Genomic DNA, 24,767 nt, shown 5'->3' with positions numbered 1-24,767 from the left:
AATAATAATAATAATAATAGCTTGACCAGACACAACACCATTTAATATGCCTTAATGGAAATGAAACGTGAAAGTGAATAAATTTTTGGAATACACAGCTGTCCAGAAGAGAGCATTTACCCGTCTGAATTTTATAGTTCTCACTCCTAACAAAGACTTTGAGGACTGGTGCTCTCTAGATATCAAAGCATTATGAGATCCAGAGAAGGAATATTGAGCTCTGCCTTTGTATCGAAATTCAAACGTCAAAAAACAGGCCAGCTCAAGAATAGCTAAATGAGAGCAACAAAAGCTGACAAACATTTTACGGGCTGCTCTAGAAGCAAGAGCCCGTGCTAGCACAAAGCAAGCTATATCATAACCAACCAGCTGACAAACACACCAGTTGCCCTTTAAACTCATCTGTGATCCTGAAAACTGAGGTTCAAAGTACGAAAAATGTTGAAAGAAAATCATGACCAAAGGGCAATGGTACCTTAGCACCAAGTTTCCTTAAAAGTAAAAGGAAATAAAATGCTCATCCTGAAAGTTAAAAATTTCCCTGGAAAGTAAACCAAGGCAGAAATATATAAAGTGAGTAAGTATCAGTTTCCGAGAATCCCGTGACCCAGGTTTCGTCTAAATAAAAAAAAAAGACATAAAAAATGCGCCGATGTTTCCTCGGCGCAATCGAGTTTTCTGTACAGTGTATAATCAAAGCCACCGAAAATGCACCTATCTAACGGTGGTCTCGGTATAATGCTGTCTGAACCGCGTCCCATGAAATTCTAACAACGGCTCGGTGGTAGCCTGGCCTATATCATTGTCATACGCACCATTATGGCTAACTTTACCCTTAGATAAACTAAAAATGACTGAGGATAGAAGGCTGCAATTTGATGATTGGAGGGTGGATGATCAACGTATCAATTTGCAGCCATCTAGCCTCACTAGTTTTTAAGGTCTGAGCTTGACTTTGAATAAAATATAAACTACTGAGGTAAGAGGGTTGCAATATGGCATGTTTAATGATTGGAAGGTGGATGATCAACATAGCAATTTATAGCCCCTTAGCCTCTTTGGCATTTAAGATTTAAGACCGGACAGACTAAGCCGGCACAATAGTGTTCTTTCACAGAAAACTGAAAGCGAACAGAATATACTATATGAGCCGCCTGACGAAGATTAAAGAAAATAACTAATGATCAATAAATTAATCATTAATCACTCGTCTGAAATCAACCTTTGACTTTAGGATGTGCAAGATTTTTTTTCTAACAAAGTGGGTAACCTGTTAAAGGTAAGTTGATCAATGCTAATTACATTTATCTTACCGTTCACTTATCTTTTCCTTTACAATGAACGAAAAAAGTTCATCGTAAGACAATGATTTCTATTAATAATGAATTGTCAGTAGCTTAGTCTTATCTAGTATGATTCCATACTTTGTAATTGTAGCCTATGTTTTGATTTCATTACATTATCCTGGCAAATGGTCAAAGTGAGCGATGCTCTCTCTCTCTCTCTCTCTCTCTCTCTCTCTCTCTCTCTCTCTCTCTGTGTGTGTGTGTGTGTGTGTGTGTGTGTGTTTTACCGAGGTTCCAACCTCGGTACAAAGTCTCAAAGGAAAAATAAAATTATATGTTAGTAGCAATGACCTTATTGCAGCAAGGCACTGAGCTGACCTTCTCTCTCTCTCTCTCTCTCTCTCTCTCTCTCTCTCTCTCTCCTCTCTCTCTCAGCCTCAAAAATACTGTGAGAAGCACGGTCAGGATTTGGTTCTTCAGTGGCGCTTCGAAGAATCAGAGAATGATTGCAAAGTGACGCTGATTTCAAAACGAAACTCTACAAAGAAAGCGAGAGCTGTGCGGTCTCATAAATGGGTTAACGGAATTTTTCTTTGGATCTCGGCATTTTTGACCGTGCCTCTCACAGTGTTTTTAAGGCTGGAGAGAGAGAGAGAGAGAGAGAGAGAGAGAGAGAGAGAGAGAGAGAGAGAGAGAGAGAGAGCGAGAGCAATAAACGATTATATCATACGTGATAATGCCAAATAATCTTATGATTTCGAGAAAACTGCACAGATCTTAATGATAAATATACTCGTATTATGTAATAACATCTATGCAAATCAAGTTCTTCTTTTGCCAGAAACTGAAAACTTCCACGAAAGAAGAAAATATGACGAGAAACTCGTCAGGAGATTCGGTTTACGAATCGACACTTGTTGAAGTAGTGTTTCTCCAAATATCTGTCGTTGACGACATTTTATCCGTCGGTATTTTGCAAAATCGATGACTGTGAGTTACAAATAGGCTTCAGATTGATGAGCGATGAAGCCGGCATATGATGAGTCTCATTCTGAATCTGCTTGCATGGCTAAGTGACCATTTCACCGTTTTAGTATGAATCAGTAATTTTGGACATTTGGGCTTTGTGGATCCTGTGTAGATGAGGACCCCTTCTTCAATGCAAAAGGTAACCCATATCACGAGTGATCATCAATGCTGTCACAGTCGCCAAAGGGCCACAAACACCGAAAACTGCCAAAAATAAAGTCCTTTTACTGCCTTTTCTACTCCAAATGCTAGATAAGAGAAGTCTTTGAATTCATATGCGGATCTATCGTCATTTTTTCTGAAAGATATTTATCATTTAGCAGAGCAGCCGTTACTAATCATTTGCTTCATACACACTGATATCAATTTCTAATCGGTGTCATGAGCACGAGATCACTAATAATGTAACATTACATTTTATGGAAAATTAAAGTCCTCAGTAGTATGTATGTTATTACTATATACAGGAAGCTTTGTGCCAGTTGATAGAGTTAGCGAAAGCTTTCTGTAAAAGGCAATATATTACATATATACTACTGCAGTCTTTATTTTTCCATTTAAGACCACGAGAAAGCTATGATATCAAATAATTACATCTTATCTTTGAGTTATATGAATCAGACTTGACTTTAACTGTCCTTTTTTTTTTCCTTTTTTTTTTTTTTTTTTTTTTTAGTCGTGCAAACACAGAGTTCCAAAACAAATACAAGATCTCAGTGTTAATGCGTTCTTTTCTCCATGTAGTACCATATTCTTTATGTAAGCGATGAATGTTCATATCCGTATCCTGCAACAACTTTTTTTTTATGATTTGGTGTCCTTAAGAGCTTCTTGCTTTGACTAACGAAATGATTTCAGTTGGGTTTTGTGATAGGTTGTTATCTTTGAAGGTTGTGGGCGGTGGGAAGTTTATGAGACCAGAGAGCGTCACTAATGACGACTTTCTCTTACCTACAATCTAGTTGAAATGGTCGGTCACATTTTGTGAGGATGATGGAGCAAACGTGAACAGGATCCTTTCTTGTTAAATATGTACAAACATGACATGACAACTAAAAAAATATATCACTTATTTTTATACATGTAAAATATAAGTAAATAAAATATACCTAGGTCTTACGCAAAAGTTTTTATGAAGTTTTTGGAAGGTTCCTAAAGAGAGCAATAATGAAAATAAGGTGCTATTTTGACATGTTATCTACACGTCACCAACTCCGAGGAGTCAGTACTAATCACAGTATGGTAAATACAAAGTAGACGGCATCGCGAAGATATCGTTTGTCAATATAATTGATCGAACACACAATATAGAAATGGTTGTGTATAATACTTTCATCCCAGAGGGACTAGTACTAAACACGGCGTCCCAAGGAGCTTCCGCCATGTCTAGTACTATAGTAGATTCACATCACCCGTGCATCTGATGTCTAGGCCAATCCCTTATGACGCTCCTGATTGGCTGTTCATAAGCCAATCACAGGGCTGGAAACTCTCCGTCTCTCGAGAGAGTTCACATTAGCAGGATGTATGCTCTACCTCTCCTGAGGGATACTTTTGAAAGACGTATCCCTCAGGAGAAATAGAACACCCATCCTGCCTAAGTGAACTCTCGAGAGAGACAGAGAGTTTCCAGCCCAGTGATGATTGGCTTATCAACATCCAATCAGGAGCGTTGACAGGGAGTGGATTAGATATTAGATGCACGGGTGATGTGAATCTACTATAGTGTGGTATGCTCTGTGTTTGTACAGTATGTTTCTGTATGGACGGTGTGTTGAATTTGGTTTGGGTATGGATAATAATTTTATTAATTAAATAAGCAGTCAATTCATTGGGATATGGCGTATGGTGAAGAAGGGGTGTCACGGTAATTATTACATTAGTTATGGTGCCATCACAAAAAAAAAAAAAAAAAAAAAGATTGAGAACCGATGCGAATAAAGTAACGAACTGATATTGCAGGATTGACATAACCAAATGTGTACTGAATCTAGAGTCGCGAATTTCCCCATGAAACCACTCGATGATCTATTCCTTCCGCACATCTCATTCATGCCAGTGATGTATGAATATATTAAAATGAAACTGGAAATAGTCATCCCTTTTCACGTCATTCAGGACGTGCAATTTTGTGCTTGTCAACAAAGGCAATTATATCAGCGAGACAAACAGGTTCCGGTCCTTTCATCTCGCGCTCATTATCAGCAGTCGGCTGTTTTTTGTGCTTAATGGCTGCCACTGGAGGCAGAAGACGGTTTTTGTTTTGCGTCGCAGATGTCGACTAATTAACCTTCGATTTCCTCTAAATTGGCAGTTTAAATGTCAGCACCGGGGAATCTCTGAAGAGGACCTCTGTGCCACACCAGCGTCTTCTGGTGATGGAAGTTCACTCTCGACCTGGTTCGAGAGTCACGTAAAGCCGTTGGCCCTGTTGCTGAATAACCACTGGTTCCATGCAACGTAAAAACACAATACAAACAAACAAACAAACAAACACACCAGCGGTCAATGTACAGAAATAAAACCTGCTTGGTTGGTTGGTGGCTGCATCAGATTTAAAAGGCCATCGCATTCCCTTGTCCCAAGTGTACCCGTGGGTGTTGTTAAGTGTTAAAGGGAATAGGTAACCTATACTGGATATCTGGACTGGTTCACAATGGCAAAAACAATGAATCATTTTTGAACGATCGATTAACATCAAAAAATGCAAATTACATTTTATTTGGAATAAATATTTAGACCCTAGTCATTATTTGAGGCTTCGATGCTCAGATATCAATTTCCACTGAATTAAGACAAGACTTTTCCTATTATTTCAGGTAGTTGTTATTTAACTTTTTTTTTTTTGTATCCTTTTGAAAAGTAGCGTCAGCAAACAGATTTGAACAAAATTTAATAATGAACGAGTAAAGAAATCTCTTCATGGAGATTTTCTTTACACGAACAAATTGCACCATAATCATCGAAGGTTTGAATTGCCTTGAAATATAATCTAATTTGCGTACAAATATACAGAATGGAAACATGCAAAATATAATCAATGGAAAAATACGCATTACAGCTCGACCAAACTTGGAAATAGAACTCATTTCCCATGATGTAGCAATAGGGCACCTCATTTGCAAACCAAATAACTGTCTTTAGCTTAACGAACGTTCAACACTTTATGGAAGACACTATATCGTGAGAAATTGCAATATATGGCAATTCATTTTGCACTGAAATTCGCGTTGATCTGCACAAAATACAGCATTGTACTCAATCTGGAGGTGTTGTGTTTCTAAACTTTTTACCAGAGTGAGTTTTATGGTCAGAAAAATCCAGATTACGTGATTGGTTTTCTTTATAGAGACACAAAAGAAATTTGGATTATTGGCAACACCTCTCGCATCCATTTATAAACATTTGTTTGAACTGTTCTGTGCTGTTAGAAAAAAGAAATTACTGAGTGATATTAATGGTAATGTACAGGGTGTCCATAAAGTCCCAGTATTATTATGGGCAATAAATATTTGTAATGGTACTGGGAGTTTATGGACACCATGTATTTTCTTGGCTTGTAGTATGATGGAAATAATTTTATGAACTAGAAGCTGCGCTCATATCTTTTGCAATATGTAATAAGAGAGAGAGAGAGAGAGAGAGAGAGAGAGAGAGAGAGAGAGAGAGAGAGAGAGAGAGATTACACGCCCTTCCGCCAATATCAACTTCCTAAACTTTCCTTATAGGAAATGTCTTTTCTTCTAGAGAGATGGCCAATCTAAGAAAACTTTTAAACTTCATTCTAAAATGTTTTTCATGTCGCCATTTAATTCGATGAAAAAAAAAAAAAAAAAAAAAACAAAAAAAAAAAAAAAAGTCTGTAGCCCCGAAACTTTTCATTCATGGCAGCTGATATATTCGTAAAACTAATTCATCTTCAGAAGTTGCATTTAAATGCATTACAATCCTTTAACGGCTGAACCACTTCTCAGACCTGTTCAGTCACCCCCAACCCGCTAACGCCCATAAACAAAGCATCAGATAAAAATTAAGTATATCTTAGTTTTACCAGACCAATGAGCTGATTAACAGCTCTCCTATAAAGGGCTGGCCAGAACGATTAGACATTTTCACGTGGCTAGGAACCAATTGGTTACCTAGCAAAGGGACCTACAGCTTATTGCGGCATCCGAACCACATTGTATCGAGAAATAAAATTCTATCGCCAGAAATAAATTCCTCTGGTTCCGCGTTGGCCGAGCCGAAGATCGAACTTCGGACCGCCGGGTTGGTAGCCGAGCGCGAAATGCACTCGGCCAACGTGGAGCTATAAAGCATCAGTAAATAGAAACAAAAGAGCTGGGGGTGAATGGGAGACGTTTGAGAAAGCTTGAATGACTGAACTGTGTTCATGAATTAGTTGATTCTCTGGCTGTTTTAGGTCTAAATAACCTCCTTCATAATCTCTCCAGCTTCCGCCACAGAACGTGAACATGTCATCGTCATATCGGCTCTGAATAACCGCCCCTGTTTCAAAGTACTTCTGTTTCGAAGTTTTCTGTTTGGAAATTGACTGACGCCTGAATGCTTCTGATTCCTACGTAATTTTGACCTTATGATGATGATATCCTATTTCCTTTTAGCACTTATACTTTCTGCTTCCATGTTCCCCTTTGCGCTTCGTGTTATACTTGATGACTTTGCACTTCGTTGTATATCCTTATATAAGACAGAAATACAAGTGTTTCTTATTCTCAGGTAACGTAGCTTCTTGGAAAGCAACGCTTCGTGTATACTGCTTAAAGATTCTCAGATTCGCTGACGAAATGTGTTAACGTTCTTCCGAACAGGATTCCATCCAAAAATTGGGTCTTTTTCTGCAGCAGTGGCTACACCTTTCGCTCGTGAAAAAATCACGACATATAAGCTCGGGTTTTCCGCGCGGAAAATATTTACAGCGATGCAGGAAAAATCTGCCCAACGAACCGGGCTGGTTGCATTGGGGCTGTTTGGTTTTGACAACCATTGACACAAGTAAAAAATGCAGTCTTGTTTTTTGTACAGCATATAATGCTGTATGAAACTCATAGCTGGCCGTTGTGGCCTGTGCTGTTGCGGTGCCAGATGCACGAACATGGCTAACTTTAACCTTTGATAAAATTTTAAAAAACTACTTAGTCCACAGGGCTGCAATTTGGTATGTTTGGTGATTGGAGGATGGATGATCAACATGCCCATTTGCAGCCCTCTAGCCTCAGTAGTTTTTAAGATCTGAGGGCGGACATGAAAAGTGCGGACTGTCAGACAAAGATCTATGGCGATAGTTTTCTTTTACAGACAACTAAAAAATGTCGCACAAGAAGCATTGACTTGACAAACCTCGTAAAGACCAGACCTACTAAGCCTTACCCAGCACTATCCATACAGATAATTAATGTTTTGGTCACATTAACAAGATTCATTTTAACCTTAACAGTCTCAATGGCTTCTTCACTCGTCGATTTCTCCAGGTTCTTTGGATAGACTTCCCGCTGAAGCATTGAGTCGTAAACGGGTGATAAATGACGGAACTCTACATTATGGGATAGGAGGAGACCCACACATCAGTTGATGAGAGTTTACAAGAATAAAGGGTGAAATCCAATGCTTCTCTCTCTCTCTCTCTCTCTCTCTCTCTCTCTCTCATTCTTCTTCTTCTTCTTCTTTTCCTTTCCCTCAATCTTCTCTCTCTTCCGTTCTTCTTCTTCTTCTCTATCTCTCTCTTCTTACTAATCTCTCTCTCTTTCTCTCTTCTTCTCTCTCAATCTCTCTCTTCTTCTCTTCTTCTTAGTAGCCATCTTGTTCTTGGGTGAGGACGTACCCGCGTGAAGTCAGATTAATCAACAGATATCACAAGTTTAACATACGACTAGAATTTGAGAAATATCTAGAAGTGTTCGTGAACTATCGGTGATAAGATTAGTGTGAAAATAGTAGGATAAAGCGTCTTCTAAGTTAGTTTATCAAGTGTAATACTATAAATCAGAACAAGATGGCAGTAAGTTCCAACTGCGGGAAGAGGTGGCGTAATTTGGCGTGTTTAGCAGATTCGCAATACGATGAGGTAGCAGGAAGGGAACTGGCATTTCTCATCTATGAAATCAGCAACAGTCCTAACCAAAAAGATACAAAAGCATTCATAGATATATTAGAAGGATATAATCCTTCAAACTGGAACAAATCTAATGAAAACATCTTGAAAATAATTGAAGAAGTTCCAAATAAAATCCAAGTGGTCAAGAGACCTCATAAAGAAATATACATAAACCAAACATATTCCGACAAAGAAAATGAATAAGGTGAATCTTGTGAATATCCTAATTGATGCTTAGGAAAAAGAATGCCAAAAGCATGCAAACTGTGTAAGGTTTTGGTATAGCATAGTCAATCCACAAAACCTAATCAGAAAATGTGCTGCATGCACATTCCGACCCACTCCACAGTGTGCTGAGGTAATACAAGATTTGAGAAAAGATACAAGAATTTTTTGTTCAACATGTCTATCATGGATAGACAATGTTATTAAATCAAGATTGAATGTACAAATAGTTGAGGATGAAGAAGAAGAGGAAGAGAAGAAGAAGAAGAAAAAGAAGAAGAGGAAACGGAAGAGAAGTAAACAAAAATGAAATGACAGAAAAAAAAAAATAGGAAAACAAAGACAAGATAAAAAGTATGGATGCAGAGATACTCATTGATACTACATATGAGGCAATAAAGCAGCATACCTACGAAGAAATAAATTACGATATGACAACAGAAAAGCAAATCCCGAAGAGGCTCTACCCAGATCTACACAATGACGGGAAAGAGGAAAAAATAGACAAGAAAGACAAAATCTGCAACCTTTTGAAAAGAAGGGAAATTGCAGATTTGGAGAAAGATGTTACTACAAACATCCTAAGATATGTCAAAACTATGAAATATATGGTAAATGTGCTACTTAGATGGATATGGGGATGATTGCAGAGATCTGCATCCAAAAATATGTAAAAACCTAAAAGAGGAAAAGGATGTAAGTTCGACAAAAAATGCAAATATATGCACCCTGTAGCCATGAATCATAATCACAAAATAAATAACCAACCAAGTAATAAAATCCAAAATAAGAAAGAAAACAAATAAAGAGAGAAATCAAGAATATAGGTAAAAGAGAAAAGCAAACCACCAATGAGATATGCAGAGGTGTCAGCAAAAAATTTCAAAGCATCAGCTCCGAAATTCTACTCAAGAGATAATAACTGATTTATTATGCAAGAGGATATTGCAGAAACGGAGAAAATTGCAGATTCAGACACAAAATGAATAATTATGATGAAGGAAGACAAATATTATGGAAAAAAAAAAAAAAAGTTGGATTTTTTTAATGTCAGAATTTTCTGGAAATGAAAAAAAAGAAAAACAACATACCAGAAACAGGAAAGAGACATGGGGAAAATCCTTTATTACTACATTATTAAATGAAGGGAGAAAAACACGCAAACCATCATAGTGATGAATGCGCAGGGTTTAGTTACGAGTAACTCAAAAAGAATAGAGTACTTAGAAGAACTAACCCAAATGAAAAGAAAATAGATATAATGAATATAAGTGAAACCTGGTATTCCCAAGAGACTGAGAATGATGATCAAATAAAAGGGTTCCAAACTTATAGATCAGATAGAAAAAATAGGAATCAAGGGGGAACCGCAATATATGGGAAAGACAAAAAACAAGGAAAAATAGTAACTCAGAATGTGAACTAATTGCGGTAGAATTTGAATCTGAAAAATTGATGAACATAGTAATATATAGACCTCCTAATACTAAAGAGTTTGACTTAATAATTGAAAAATTGGATGATATATGTAGAAATCACAAGGACTGACTATTCTCCTATCTGGTGACTTCAACTTTCCTTTCGTACAATGGAAAGAACGAATAGGAGATTGTGGTTGTACTTATACATATAAAAAAGAGAGTAATAGTAGTGCAGAAAATAAGAGGCAATTTGAAAAAGCTATTAGATATGCTACTAGAATACAACATTCAACAAATAAATCACCTGCCAACAAGAAATGGAAAATACTTTAGACCTAGTATTTGTGAACGAGATGAATTATGTTAAAGAAATAATAGTTTATAATGCGAGTATTTCAGACCATAATGTCATAGAATTAACAGTTCATTCCAAAGCATGTGAAAATAGAGATAAGCAAGAAATGAAAAAGTGGGAAGGATATGGAAAATACAACTTCTACAGTAAAAATATAAAATGGTCAGAAATTAATGAAGAATTAAACAAAGATTGGGATAACATTTTCGTAAGTGATGACATAAGGGTAAATACGGAGATATTATATATATTGGAGGAAATAGTGGAAAAATATATACCGAAGAAGAAAAGTAAACATCATTCATGCATACCAAGAGACAGAAGGATCTTGTTCCAGAAAATCAGAAAGTGGAAAAAAGGTCTTGCAAAAGAAAAAAAATGCATGGAAAGTTATAGAACTAAAAAGTAAGATAGAAAATGCAGAACAAAAGATTATACAATCAAAAGAAAATGAAAAACGGGACTTGGAAGAAAAAAACCCTATTAAATATCAAGCAAAACCCCAAACTATTATACTCATATGCGAAGAAGATGAATAAAAGAAGAATAAGAAAATAGGCCCTCTGAGAATTGAAGGGAGATTAACGAATGAAAAAAAGGAAATTTGCAACATACTGGGCTAGAACGATATAAGAGAGAATTCACCCCTAGAATAGATAATGAAGATAATGATATAGAAGTAAGGGAAGAAAATAGTGAATATTTAGCTGACATAGAAATTAATGGAGCTGCTGCAGGGCCGGATGGTAGTCCTGCTATTTTGTTAAGAAAGTAGTTCATTCTATCGCAAAGCCACTTGCAATATTATTAAGACAAAGTGTCGATACAGGCAAGATTTATGATGAGCACAAATTAGCATATATCACCCTACTTTCAAAAGTGGATCAAGACTAGAGGCAAGTAATTATAGGCCTGTGAGTCTAACATCACATATTATGAAAGTGTATGAAAGGGTAATGAAGAAAAATATTATGAAACATTTAATAAAAAATAATTTGTTTAATATAGGACAACACGGTTTCGTACCCGGAAAAAAGTACACAAACCCAACTGTTAGTCCACCGTGAGAACATATTCAAAAATATGAAAAGCGGAAATGAAACAGATGTGGTTTATCTAGACTTTGCAAAAGCTTTGACAAAGTAGACCATAATATATTAGCAAAGAAAATTAGAAAACACAATATCGTAGATAAAGTAGGAAGATGGTTAAAAGAATTTTTACACAACAGAAAACAGATAGTTATTGCAAACGATGAGAAATCGGATGAAACCAAGGTAATATCCGGTGTGCCACAAGGTACGGTGCTAGCTGCAATATTGTTTGTTATTATGATTGAAGACATAGACAGTAATGTTAAGGATTCGGTAGTGAGTAGTTTTCGCTGATGACACAAGAATAAGTAGAGAAATTACTTGTGATGAAGATAGGAACGCTCTACAAAGAGACCTTAACAAAGTATATGATTGGGCAGAGGTAAATAGGATGGTATTTAACTCTGATAAATTTGAATCATAAATTATGGAGACAGAGAAGGAAAGCTATATGCATATAGGGGACCTAATAATGAGACAATCACAAATAAGGAAGCAGTTAAAGACCTTGGTGTGATGATGAATAGGAACATGTTATGCAATGATCAAATAGCAATTCTGTTGGCAAAATGTAAAGCAAAAATGGGAATGTTGTTACGGCACTTCAAACAAGAAAAGCTGACACATGATTATGCTTTATAAAAAAAGAAAAATGTTCGTAGTCCACTTGTTTCGTATCCACTTGAATATTGCAATATGATATGGTACCCACACTATCAAAAGGATATTGCACAAATCTAGAGAGTGTACAAATGGTCCTTTACACTAAATCAACTAGATAGAAGAAGTTAAGGACCTAGACTACTGGGAAAGACTACAATCCTTAAAATTATAGAGTCTAGAAAGGAGAAGAGAACGCTACATGATAATTCAGGCATGGAAACAGATAGAAGGAATAACAGAAAATATCATGGAACTAAAAATATCAGAAAGAGCAAGCAGAGGTAGATTAATAGTGCCCAAAACTATACCAGGAAAAATAAGGAAAGCACACAGGACATTAATCCACTACGCACCAGCATCGATAATGCAGCGTCTATTCAATGCGTTGCCAGCTCATCTGAGGAATATATCAGGAGTGAGCGTAGATGTGTTTAAGAATAAGCTCGACAAATATCTAAACTGCATCCCAGACCATCCAAGATTGGAAGATGCAAAATATACCGGAAGATGTACTAGCAACTCTCTGGTAGACATTAGAGGCGCCTCACACTGAGGGACCTGGGGCAACCCGAACGAACTGTAAGGTCTGTAAGGTAAGGTCTCTCTCTCTCCCTCAATCTTCTCTCTCTCTCTCTCTCTCTCTCACACACACACACACACACACTTCCGAATAATATTTTCCAGACAAGAAATAATGGATGGAAACTAGAACTGAAGAGATACAGCACATCCCATTACGGGAACTTCTTCACATACAAGATATGTGACAAGTGGAATAAACTGCCACCAGAAGTTGTAAACAGCAACAGTGTGGAAGAGTTTACAATAAAGCTTTGGAAAATCATCAGGACAATGAATGAACTGTAAAACGTGCTCCTAGAGATAAGTGAGTACACGATGTCTCCTCTTAGGATGAACTGACAAGTCTTTTAGACGTCCAAATCCTTGTAACTCTTCGTAACCCCACAGCGTATATTCCAGTGAAGAAAATTCATTAACGTCAAAATTAATGAATGCCGCTCTTTAAATGAAATCCAGGATCCAATTTCTTTTAATGCATACCTAACGAAAAGGGAAATGAGCGACTTTTTGCCTCGTGAGGGAAATGAAAAGAAATCAAAATAACGAAGGAAACAGACGTTAGAGAAAAGAGGAGAAAAGATCCTCTTGAAATACTGGAAAGCGGCTGAGAGAAACTTCCAAGAAATATTTTCTATTTTTCGTTTCTCAAGAAGGACAGAGACGGTGGGAGTCGGGGGAATGTTTCAGAACCTTAGACAACAGTTCTTCAAGTGTGTTTTCGTTCGTAAACAGATGCTACTTGAGAGCAGAGCAGAGCAGAGCAGAGCAGAGCAGAGCAGAGCAGAGCAGGCACAGGCAGCAGATATTTTTAGTGTACTGCTGAATATTCTAGCATACTTGGCTCAAAGAGCATCGTAAAGCGCAAGAGAAGGAAAGCGAAACATTTCACTTTGCACAACTAAACAAAGAAGAGACGATGCAAAAACAAAACAAGTTTCTTCGGCACAATCGAGTTTTCTGTGCAGCGTATTAATCAATGACACCGACAACTAATATATCTTCCGGCGGTCTTCGGGATAATGCCGTATGAGCCACGGCCCATGAAACTAACCACGGTTATGGCTAACTTTAACCTGAAATAAGAATATAATAATTAACCTACTGACCTAGAAGGCTGAAATTTAGTATGTTTGATGATTGGAGGGTGGATGAGCAACATACCAACTTGCAGCCCTCTACCCTCAGCAGTTCTTAAGATTTGAGGGCGAACAGACGAAGAGCCACCTCAATGGTTTTTCTTTTACAGAACACTAAAACCAAAGCATTACGTATATTCCGCGTCGGTGGCTGTTCAAGGTTTTGCATGAGAGTTCATAGTTGTGCCGAAGCCATGACGTCCAGAGGTCACGTGATCGCCAAGGGCCCGTGGGAGGTCCAAAGCAAAGATTTCTCTCGACAGGAAATGAAAAGGCCCTGATTTGAGTTGCCCATGAAATCGTTCATATAGGGAAGATTTAGACAAATATAATTTGACTAAGAAAAATAAGTAGTGTTTATATATCGTTACATAAAATATAGGGCTGAGTTGTCATTTAATTTTGTTAATAATCAACAAGTATTTTTTTACATACAATAAAAAGATATGGGTCTCAATGCGAACTTTCCTCTATTAACGGTTTTCTGGTCGTTCAGATTCGGCCCCATTCATTTCTTACGGAGCGAAAACAGGAAAGTCACCCCCCTATCCCTGCCACCATCACCCCAAGGGGGCGGTGGTGGTTGCGTCACACTTAGGGCTAACGTGATAGGTCAACGCTTTCAAACATAAAAGCATTTAAACAAAAAGATGACTAAAGATATTTTTCCGTTAAACGTTCCTAATAATATCTTCATTCAGCTGTTAATGATCCTTTTGTTCGAATATATTCGAGAACCTTCAATAAGAAGACTTGTCAGTCTCGTTAATGGGATTATCCGCTTTATCAGTTCCAAAATTCAGTTAGTCTGATCATACTCGATAAAAGGGAAATTTTCTTTTTGATTTTGTCTGTGCATCATCCTTTTGTCTCTTATTAAAGAAACGGTGCTTTGAAAGTTGGCCGGAGGTAGCCATTATTACACAATTGATTGTACCCTAGTTTTAGAAATTGACACCAGAGATCCCCTCTGAAGATTTCCTCCAGAATCCCAGAGGTAAAGAAAAGACAGTCAACAAATTAAACTTTTTTCTCCTTCTACTTTTTCTTCACACGAAAGGATGGATTTAGGTCCCCTTAAATACTGACTCCTTAGGGTATTGTTTCTCAGCGAGACTGAAAATTGATTATAATCAAGTTGCTGAAGCCCAAATGCAACAGATGTTCTCTTACCAGATGTAGGTACCAAAGAATTTTGCATAGTCTATAGAAATGTCTCCTGGCACCCTTAACAATTCTTATGGTAAGATTAAATACTGCGATTCATATCAACAGACTTTATAATATACAACTTATCTTTCTCTTCGCTTAGGAATTAGCAAGACTTGTCTTATCGTAACATCAGGCAAAGATACTTTTGGGTTGTTTGTTAAAAACCAAGAACTGACGTCTGATCAGATCCTCAAAAAGTATTGGAAGAATGGTAAATATACATTACAACCTCTTCCTATTATTTGTTAAGTGACAATTGCTCTAATTTGGCAACTAACCTAATGTGTTAGGAAAGTAGAGCCATTGTTTGTGCTTTAGTTTTTTATCTTTTGGTTAATCTTGTTTCCCAAAAAGGAAGATTTTATAGACGTTTTTAGACCGATGGATATTTTAAGTTGGATCCTCTTCAAAGTAAACGAAAAAGGTCAGACATTACATTTACACAAATAGTAAAGTTTTATTAACAGAAGTGGATGAATTAAAATGCAGTAAACCTCCAAAAGCTCTATCTAGATATATAACGTATCCTACTTGGTACATTTGTGAAGGAATTTCAATAAAAAAGAATAATAAATATGATACGTCTTCCTCTAAAAGGAAGATGGTTTTTTAACAGATATCTTCTGTCTTGGATCACTGAATACTTCGTAAGGATCATTCTTGCTATCCTGTGTGCTGATAATTGGGGATTTTCAGGTTCATTTTATTTGTAGTTCTTACTAATGTGTGTGTTTGTGAGAACAGAGGTGGGAATGTTAATAGTTGGATAACAGTCGGAGTACATAAATAAAGATATTTGCAAAAAAAGAGACTATATATGTCGGCATTATTTCTTTTTTATGTTATTGGTATTTTTGGTTATGTGATTACCTTAGAGATGAGTTTCTCGCTGGACGAGCGGTTTTCGTGCTCGGCTGCTAATCCGGTGGTGCGAAGTTCGAATCCCGGCTCGGCCAACGCGGAATCAGACGAATTTATTTCTGGTGATAGAAATTCGTTTCTCGATATAGTGTGGTTCGGATCCTACAATAAGCTGTAGGTCCCGTTGCTAGGTGACCAATTGGTTCCTAGCCGCGTAAAAATATCTAATCCTTCGGTCCAGCCCTAGGAGAGCTGTTAATCAGCTCAGTGGTCTGGTAAAACTAAGATATAATTAACTTAACCTTAGAGATGAAGATGAAGTAATTGAAATCATTACAAGATCCACAAAGCGTTTTCTTAAAAAGTCCCTGTAGTGTTTTGCTTTAATCTAAAAGCATCCTGGGCTTCAGACAACAGTAGTATCAGAGCGAAGTATTAATTGGCCTATTGATTCCGCATCAGACAATCTCCAGGAAATCTCCAGCGATCTTCGCCATGTCCACAAGTAATAGGGTTGTCCTTATCTATAACTACCACGACTACATTTGCGATCTGCGGAGTTCCAGAGTTATTTCTGAGCCAGTTCAACGAAGCCCAAAACGCTGCCATGATTTCCCCGTTTCCTGAAAACCCGGTTTTCATTTCCGGTTTTTAAGGAAATGCGTTTCCTTGCCATCTGGAGTTTCACATCTGCTTGGTTGGCGACCTTTACGGCGAGGCGGAATCACTTTTCATGCGAAGCATTCCAGGCAGTGCTGGAATGTTTGAGATTTTATCGGTGAGGCATATCTCTCTGTCTCTCTCTCTCTCTCTCTCTCTCTCTCTGTCTCTCTCTCTCCCTCTCCTCTTCTTCTTCTTCTCCGTCTTGTTGTTGTTCTTCATCTTCATCTTGTTCTCCGTCTTCTTCATTTCAAAGCAGTTGTCTGATAAAATACGTTCTCAACTTCACGTATTAAGTTGGAATATAAAACTGAAGCCAAAGACCAAGTGCCGCCACCTTATGAGGCCATTCAGCGCTGACAATAATGTTAAGATAGTTGTTATTGTTTGGAGAGGTTGGAAAGTAAGATGGGAGAAAGAGACTATGAAAGGAGGTGCAGTAAACGGAATGAAAGAGGTTTTCAGAGATTAATCGCGAAGACTAAACGAACAATGTGAGGGCATTCCCATCGATCAGGACATCTGCGCTGAGGTCGCTCCTATTATCAGTGACTACTTAACGACAACCAAAGCTACTCCCGCTGAAGCAGTTATTTTGAAGAAATGGAGGGAAACACCTAAGATCCTTTTGCAACGAATGAGCAAAATGTCTTCTCCTTTATTGCTATTTGAAGAGGAATCATAAACATCGTGGAGAATAACAGCCATCAACAGCTACTTTCGTGAACCATATTCATGAGCTTTTATAGGATAATTTAACCTTTTCCTTACATCATATCACATCGAAAGATTTCTTTACAATATTATGGTGAATATTTTAGGTTTATATATATATATATATATATATATATATATATATATATATATATATATATATATATATATATATATATATATATATATATATATATATATATATATATAGAATGACTGGTAAAAACGTTTTGTTACAACAGAATTCCATCTAATAAAAGGAAGCCATAAAAACGCCAAAATATAAAGAGAAACTACAGTAATAAAATGCAATAACACCCAAATCCAATCTGTGGATAAGATATGTTGATGATATTCTAACATTTTGGGGTAATAGATGAGGCAATTTCAATTAATTCCTTTCAAAATTGAACGCTTTTAGTGCCCAGCATCAAATTTAAATTTTCATTTAAAGTTGAATGGGAAACAGACAACAAAATTCCTTTTTTTTGATGTTTTAATAATTAGACACATGAAAGAATACAAATTTACCATATGCAAAAAACCAACATTCTTACCTTCATACATTCACTACTTTAGTATCATGACATTCCTATCAAGATATGTATAGCCAGCAACCTATTCTTAAGAGCCTTACAAATTTTTTCCTCAGATTTCCTGGAAAAGGAATTTGAACTAATTCGTAATCAGCTTTCGTCTTTAAAGTATCCTGACCATATAATTGAGAAAGCAATTCACAAAACAAACGTTATATTTTACCGACCCCCTCCTGACAAGACCAAAGAGAAACTCAATAATAAAATAAAAATTCCACACCTGGACAGGATTAAGGCGGTGACCTAGACACTCGAAAAATCTAACCCTTTTTTTCTTTACCTACCCAAATACCTTAGCCAAATCCATGTTAACGTCCAATGAAAGACAATCCCCAAAGATACAAGAGTATACAAAATCCCTTGCCTAGACTGTGACCAATCTTACATCGGTTTTAAAAGAAAATCCCTTCCCCAAAGATTAATACAACATAAACGGCCAGTTAGGTATGGACAACAGAACTCAGCTATTTTGAACCATATAAGTAACCATAACCACAGAATAAACTGGAATTTGTCACATTTAATTCATAGCAGTAACTGTTGATACAAAAGTCGGATGTTAGAATCGGCCTTGATTAAACAAAGACAAGTAATGAACATCTCAAAGGGTGCCTGGGATTCAGATGTAGATAAAATCTTCCTTCGATCAATGCTTAAGAGGAATAAAGAAGAATTATCAGTGGGAGTGACCTAAAATGGCTTAATTGTGGATGGATCTCTTGGTATAAATACCACCTTTTTGTAACTTTTCTCATTCCTTACTACTTGAAGAGAGAGACAGATATCTCTGAAATATAGTACTTTCATTCTATATATTGACATTTTTATATATGTACAATCTTCTGTTGAAACTTCATTGAGTAGAGTAGGTGTTCTCATATTATCATGCTGACTACATTATTTCGATAAAATTTATTCCTCGGAGACTTTATAACTTGTTAATTAAGTTTGCTTGCCACGACATGCTGACAGTTGGTCGCGGAAAACTGTCCCATTGATCTCATTCTATTAGTCCCTTGTTGCTTCTTATCTTCTCTTGAGCTCTGGGACTGTGATAAACCTCTCATTCCAGGTACTGACCTCAACTTAGAGAGGATGCCTAGCCATCCTCCTGTATGACTTGAGGCACAGAATAACTGCCCAGCCTTCACCAAGAGAGAATGGTAGATGTACCCAGAATGCATTTGGATGCCTTCCAGGCTCAAAAGCTGGCGATCCTAGGAGCTAACGAATATCTCCCCGTGGCAGGACATCGAGAGAGACCAGAACACTGCTAAGCATGTCACATCAATGACTGCCCGCTCTTTCAGAGCCAACATCAATTTGTGGCTGAATGAATCAGTACCTTAAACCCAGAGGCTCTAAGTCCTTCCATAGGTACGACTACGACTACAGGAGCCATCTCTTCAGAATGAAGGTGCAGTGAAGAATTGATGTTGTCTAGTGACTTGTTTTTTTCTTCTTCTAAACGTTTCCGTTTCCAAGTGCAACTCTTAGATACACCTGACCTGTCATGTTAACTCGTGTCATGGCAGGAATTTTGAACAAATCTTGTGCATGAACATTTGGGTCTTTTTAAACATAGATTTTAAAAAGTAAGAATTTATATTCGAACAAATGGTACCCAGGTACCCAAGTGCCCAAATACAATAGCCCTTCCATCAAGAGACGTAACTAGCGATGGGATGATACCCGTTTTGGATTCCTACTTTCTGACATGAATAAGCAAAACAAGGGGTGATCCGACCTCCAGCTTACTCGGGGAGCGTGCTAAAGACCTACGGTCGAATAGCGCGTTGTTGAACCAACGAAAATTTTAATAAATACCCTTTATTTTATTAGAAATAATTGTTCTGTACTGTTCAACATGCACATTATTTATTTCTTACATTTTCATTCTAATAAATAAATAAATCATAAATATCCTAACCTAAAAATCCTGTATCTTTAACATAACTCAACGAGAAACTGTTTAGGCTCTTCCATAGGGCTTTCCTAACCCCCAACGTGAACAAAACAGCAAGAGCAGCAACAACATAGTAGTACTTCTCGAGTAAGCGAAAAATACTGATGATACGTGTTGTCATCGGCAGTATCAATGTATCAGAGTCAATGTATGCACCTTCTTGTGAAGCAGTTAGGCAAAAAGAACAAACAAACATCAGCCTTTACCCTAAAACCACAGAGAGATTAAAATCATTAAATTCTTCTGAACTCCATCCTCGGCTTTCCATTTAGTTGAATGGGTTAATAGCCACAAAAACCCCGAGGCCTTTACACGTGGAAAAACATGAATGAGTGAAAATAAACTTTTATTGAATGACTGTTCCTATCCTGACAGCAGAGTTCCGGAAACCAATTTAGATGGATATTCGAATATAAACGGGAAAATAAAAACAGTTATATTTCTTTATAGCTGGGTACTTTTAACGTGAATTCAAGTCATCAACATGAAACGTGTACTTCCGCTTTGCATGCATGTTGAAAATGGTTAATTTTCCAGTCATTGTCAATGGAAAAATAATTAGGCATCAATGTTCCTTTAATTATCCTCGCGACGTTTCCTCAAGATTTTCTCTTTTAAAGGAAGTCAAGGCATTTTACATTTCTCTGTTTGTGTGTGTGTGTGGTTGTGTGTGTCACTCTTTCTTAAGGACTTACCAGCATCAGAATAGACAAGAAATATGAAGCATTGAACTTTAGATATTTTTTTTTAGGAATGGAATTCCTTTTCAAATTGTTACGAAGTGTGATTATCAATTTCCTGCGATTCCTGGTCTGATGCTATTTTCACCAGTTCTGAAATAATCTCTGTCAAGTTTCGCAGTTTTCTTTGACAGTTAAGGAATTCATCGGGGATACAGAAGATACACTGTATTTGGAATTATATAAAAAAAAGTTCTCTCTGAGTTAATAATATAAAAGTAAGAAAAAAATGAATTACAGCTATAAAACGGTTCTTTGCAAAATTTTAAAAGTTGACAGCAACGTGATATTGTGATATGTTTTATAGTTGAAGAGGCTCACAATACAGAGGTGTTGTAAATAAACGACTTGATGGAAGCCATTTGTCATTTCGCGAAATTGGTATTATTTTGTTTTGACTTGTTAGTGGGACCCGGTACCCGGGCGGCATATTCCTGAAGTCTGGATGGAAATAGACCCCCTCGGATATTAGAACCAATCAGAGCGTGATTTGTAGCGGTGGCGTCGTGAGACTCCGCCCTTCTAGCGCTACCACGTATAAGCTTTTCTTAATTCTTGCAGAAGCACCAGTTATATTAATCTTATCTTATATGATAGGTTTAATATTGGTAAATATAGTTATTATAGATGTATACAGAAAATATGTATCAACTATGTTGTACTAGCTAATATTTACGCTATCGCTTATGCATCATAAGTTACTGAGATATGCAAGGCATATGGGACCATTGCTCAATGAAACACGCAGAAAGCCATGCCCATGACAATCAGCCGCTTCATTACATAATAATTCATGCAGAAGCACCAGTTTTGAGAATAAAATCTTGTGAGAGGTTATAATATTGGCAAATATAATTATTAAAAAAAAAGTACTACCGAGATACGCAAGGCATATGGCTGGCAACATTGCTCAATGAAACACACCAGAAGGGCTATGATCCAATGTCAATCAGCTGTTTCGTTACGTAATACTTCACTTGTTGCAAAATGACTTGACTGCTTATATTGGCCTCGACAGGAGGACTATGATCCCCTGGCAATCAGCTGTTTCGTTACGTAATACTTCACCCATTGAAAAAATGACTCAACTACTCATATTGGCCTCGACACTTAGGCATTTAGTACATGAAGTAGGCTGATAGTTTAAAATTTTTGTTACTTTGAATTTTATTTGGAATCATTGTACCCTTCAAAATGCACAAACTTTTGCCCGTTGAATCATATATATGTCTTCTGCAAGTTGATTTGTTTTTTGCTGATTATATACATATATATTTTCTATTGTTATTTTGTAGTTTTTACTCAATATTTTTGAAATGTACATATTTAGTCAGGTTAGGCTAGAATACGGATGGTAATTCATGTTCGGAAGTATACATGGTGTGAGACAGGAAATATAGACCTTTATTTTAGTTGCTAGGGTAAATCTATGTTGCAATAAAAAAACATATTCTTTTAATAATATCCAACGGAAATGAGTAGCAAATTCATTCTAGTCAAAGGAAAATTTACCAAACAGAAAAAAATTTTCAATTTGCACAGATATGTAATAAAGCACAAATTTTACGCTGTGTATTACAACCAAGGCCATGCTCAGGTTTTGTTGTGCAGATTTCCTAAACTATGCAAAATTTTTGCTTTGCTTGTATTATACATATTACCATTGCAGCCTGCTGGATACCAAAAAGCTTTCCTTTGCTGATATTTCACTGTAAATTTTAAAATCAACTGCATAGCTTGGAATATAAGGAAAAAAAACAAAAATTTTTACAAAAGATTATTTTATACAAAAGTTTATTATATACAAAAAATTAATTACATACAATTCTTGATGTGAATATTTCTCTCCACTTGTCGAAATCTTCCCTTGATTTAGCATTAGTTCGTTAAGCCACGAAATCTTTATTTTCTGCAAAATAATGTTATGGAAGCCACTGCCTTCAAAATCTAGCAACTCGGGATTTCTTGTACACTCCATAGTCACTAAGTACAAGTAACACACGACGAGAACAACGACTTGGAGGACTATAGACCACAGACTCAATCAATTCGACTTAAGTTACAGAACAGGAACAGCACATGCAGTTTGTTTACATTGAGCAATGGTGCCATATACCTTGCGTACTCAGACTCTCAGTAACCTTTTTATAATAATAAGCTACAGCGTAAATGCTAACTGGTACAGCATAGTTTGATACATATATTCTGTATGCATCTATAATACTGATATATTTACCAATATTACAACGTATTATATAAGATTAATATTTTCAAAACTGGTGCTTTTGCAAGAATTAAGAAAGTTTATAGGTGGTAACACTAAGGAGGGCGGAGTCTCACAACGTCACCTCTCCAAAACACGCTCTGGTTGGTTCTAATATCCGAGAGGGTCTATTTCCATCCAGACTTCAGGAATATGCACCCGGGCGGTGAGGTCGGGTGCCACGACCCCAGACTGTACTCTAAAGTAACAGTTATCTAACACCGTGTTTGTTTGTTTGTTTGTTTGTTTTTTTTTTGCGAGCTAACGCTCGAACATTTTATTTCCTTCTCTTGTTATTTCCTATGTTGTTGTACCTGCCCGACTTGTCAGGACGTAAGAAATCACAATTCAATGTTCACCGTCAACTACAAACCGAGCGGTAGTTTATCCGGATGTCATTTTCACCCATATTTTCTCTTGTCATATTCAGCAACGATTTGAAAATGGCTATGTCTTGTTAGTTAGGTAGTCAGTCACTGAGTAGGGAAAGACCCTCGCTCCTTCACCATTCTTTAATCCAAATGCTAATAAACTGGTCCGTCAGCTGTTAAGCACTTACGTGGGATTCCGCACCGGTGAAAAGTGCTTACAGACAACAGACTGTTTCTTGTAGTAAGATTGCGTAAAGGATGAAAGAACTCGGTATATAAATATATATATATATATATATATATATATATATATATCTATATATATATATATATATATATATATATATATATATATATATATATATATATTATATAGATAGATAGATATATATATGAGTAGACACACTGATAATAATTATATGAAGACTTCTGCAATTTTTGTTTGTTTGAAATGTCCATTGAGATGATCTAGCCAAGACAAAATTCATGACAATCTTGCGACACCCCTAGGCACTGTCTGTGGCACCCCAGGGTGCCACGGCACCTAGATCGAGAATCTCAGTGCTAGAACCATGTGCCACACTTTTACAGAGCGCGATATCTTTCCAGAATGTTTTTAGTGAGTCATTTGCCAGCTGACAAATCACAAAGGTTCGGTGTTAGCATTGCGGAAATGAGCTTTTCCTCCAAAAATCTCCCTCTTGTATTCTAGAGCGCCAATCCACGGAAGTTCAATAACACTTTCTCTTGACTCGTCAATATTTCTTCAAACGCAAAAATGACAACGATCGTCTGCTTCGGAGGGAAATCTTCTCACGTCTCAGCTTGATGTGTCATCGGCGTGATTCGCGAATCGCCCCCAACTGGCTTTGCAATGACGAGGTTCTTCCTAATGATGTTGAATGGAATTAGGTCAAGGGTTGTTTCCTCCTTAAAAGAGAGAGAGAGAGAGAGAGATAGAGAGAGAGAGAGGAGATAGGGGGGGGGGATAGGGGGGGGGTAGGAGTGGAGAGGTAAAATGTCAAGCATTGGATGAGACCCCTCTGGATACAACTTTCCTTTGTTCATATTAGAAAAAATGCCGAGACTGCAGTGGGACTCCAAGAGTTTGTTTCGAGAACCTTTCACTCTAAGAAGTGCTTGTAAGTGTAGATCTTCTCCAGATCTCACGAAGTCTTTCCAGAAAACACAGGAAGTGATTTAGGTCGAAAAGATTAATTTTACTAGAAAGGTAGAATAAGAAATAAGCATTCGATGAGTGAATACTCGAAAGAATAAGAAAAACTTGAGGAGATAAATGCAATCGATGACGTTGTTGGGATAAATTTGGCAAATTCGCATTTCATTTTTCTTTATTTGAAGGAAAACATTTTATGTTATTATCCCCGATCACAGGTAATAACTTGGAGCACAACCGGTCATCTGTAGAGGCAGTGATTTATTTTCAATTACAGGAAGTCACGCGAAGGAAAAGTGAA

The sequence above is a fragment of the Macrobrachium nipponense genome, chromosome 38 (assembly GCF_015104395.2).
Source record: "Macrobrachium nipponense isolate FS-2020 chromosome 38, ASM1510439v2, whole genome shotgun sequence".
NCBI lineage: Eukaryota > Metazoa > Arthropoda > Malacostraca > Decapoda > Palaemonidae > Macrobrachium > Macrobrachium nipponense.
The sequence above is the reverse complement of the archived record's forward strand: the minus strand, read 5'-3'. Positions refer to the sequence as shown.